We start from the raw sequence: 2,629 nt of genomic DNA, 5'->3' as shown, positions 1-2,629 counted from the left end.
AAGTCCCATTTGAATATGGAAAGTGTGGTTTTCAGATTGGTGTAACAAAATTCCCTCGCCACAACCATGTTCCTGAATAGTGCCATCAAAGTAGGCCCAAGATATATTTCGATTTATGACCTCGGCATTCACATTGTGAACAGAGGTTGTATTGTCATCCTCTGAAATGTCATGGTATGCGGAGATTATTCGAGCGATAGACAGAGGCCAACTTATAGCCTTGTCTCAAAAGGTAATCTTGTTCTGGTTCAGCCAAACAGACCAACAAATAATTAATGGAATACAGTGTTGTTTTCTATTATAGGTCCCCGATCTCCATTGGTTCCAGGCATCCACAACGTGAGCCCCGACCCATCAAGTAGTAATAGCCAGTGCTGTGAGAACCTGTGTCCATAATTCAATTACCAAGTCGCAGTGAAGGAAAAGATGGTCGTTTGATTCTTCTGCCTGTTTGCATAAAACACATCTAGAAGGACTGTGGAATGACTTGTGCATGAGATTAATACCAGTAGGTGTTTTGTTCTTCAAGATGTTCCACATGAGTAATCTGGTACAAGGTGGGGTTTGAGTTTTCATATAGGATGCCACCAATCAGTGAGAACAAGAGGTGTAAGTGCAACTTGTATAATAAGGTAACCATCTTTTGGTGTATATATACCATGCCTAGCATTCGCCCAAATGAGTTCATCTATCCCTTCTTTGATGCGGACGTGGGATTCTAACAGAGCTTTTAAATAATCATCCCAAGCCTGATGCCATTGAGCAGGTATGCCTAGATCCCCAGCTGTTCTCCATGCTTGAGCGAAGATGGTGGAGTTCTCCATGTCTGCTATATCCACAATCTTGTGAAATTCATTTTATTTAAGGTGTTGGATGAGATCATGAGGGAGACGATACAGATTCCCACTGTCAGTCCATGGATCAATGCCTATTCTTACATAATGACTATCACATATGTGCCATATTAAATTGTTTCCTACAATGGGAAGAGCATGTGGGACATCTCTCCAAATAGATGATATGCCTGATTTATTCCAAGTAGGAATCCGGATCCAGTCCATGATTGATAATGGCCATATGTATTTGTATTGCACTACCTCCTTCCAAAGACTGTTTGATGTGAGAATGAGCCAGCCCGTTTTGGTAGCAAGTGCATGGGAAAAAGCTAATAAATATTTTAATCCCCATCCCCCCGACTTCTTTGGTAGTGCAATTTGGGTCCATCCCACCCATGCAAATGGTTTTCCTTCCTTATGTCCGCTCCAAAGGAATCTGCAGCATAATTTTTGGATCCGAGCAAGGATGCCCTTAGGGATCCATGTTAATGACATCCAGTACACCGGTGTTGCCTCCAAAACTGATTTGATGAGGACTAGTCTCCTTACCTTTGATAGGAACCTATGATTCCAGTTGAGAAACCTCCTTTCAATCTTGGAAACCAACCATGACCAATCAACAATCTTTTTGTTTGGTCAATTTAGTGTGATCTAAATTGCTATTTAAAATGTCAATCCGGGGTTTGTAAACTGACGAAGTGAAGTGTACTATATGTACTAGATAACCATTTCCTTAATCTTTTGTCGTTTTTGAGTTTTTAGTTTATTTTTGGATTTATCTTTCCCTAATGTGTGATGGTGAAAGTGAAAGTGAAGTATGAAGTATGGATGGTGATGGTGGTTTCTACAGTGATTTTCTCAAACTTGAAAGTGCTCAAGAAGAAATCTTTAGAACAACTAAACTGAAATCAATTCTTAAGAGAAAGTAAATGCATCAAACTGTGAACTAATGACAATGGCCCAGTATCCTTGCTACTGAATGAAAAGAAAGTAAAAACTGAACTTAAAGCAACTCAAACCAAAAGCAAAGCAAATAATTCACACTACTTAAACTCTTCAGATCCTTTACCCTTCAGCTCAATCTACCTTGTGGGAAGTAATCATGAATAAGTCAAGCAATATGCTATTTAAATGGCAAGAAATTAAATTGCATAAAAGAAACTAGTCACACTACTTTAACTCTTCTAGTCCTTTACCCTTCAACTCAATCTACCTTGTGGGAAGCAACCATGAATAAGTTTAAGCAATATGATAACTAAATTGCAAGAAATTAAATTGCAGAAAGGAAACTAATCACACTACTTCAACTCTTCTGATCCTTTACCCTTCAGCTCAATCTACCTTGTGGGAAGCAATCATGAATAAGTTTAAGCAATATGATAACTAAATCACACTACAGTTAGTAATATTCTGATTTCTTGCTAATAGAGTCACTTCACTATAGAAAGAAACCATAAATTGATGAGCAGTATGATATCTAAATAACAAAAAAATAAGTAAGCAAATCACAACTTGAAAAAGACAGTGCTGAAATTAAACTTCAGAAAATGAAAGTTAGCAAGAAGGATAAGATGATCTCATATGTCAATAGTTATCAAAAAGATGAAAATTTGCCCGGGCTGCCTAAGAAAACCTGCAGAAAAGCACTGATCAGTTGACAGTTATAAGAAAACAGAGGTGAAAATCTAAACAACAGTGAGTTAAGAAACATCAAACAGTGTGTTATGTACAAGCTAATGATACAAGAACATAATAAAACCAAATGAAAACTTTACAAGGCTTCAGCACACAGG

Source organism: Pinus tabuliformis, chromosome Q, assembly GCF_031772625.1.
Source record: "Pinus tabuliformis cultivar Carrire ecotype Pingquan chromosome Q, CPIR1, whole genome shotgun sequence".
Lineage (NCBI taxonomy): Eukaryota > Viridiplantae > Streptophyta > Pinopsida > Pinales > Pinaceae > Pinus > Pinus tabuliformis.
This window is presented reverse-complemented; position numbering follows the sequence as displayed.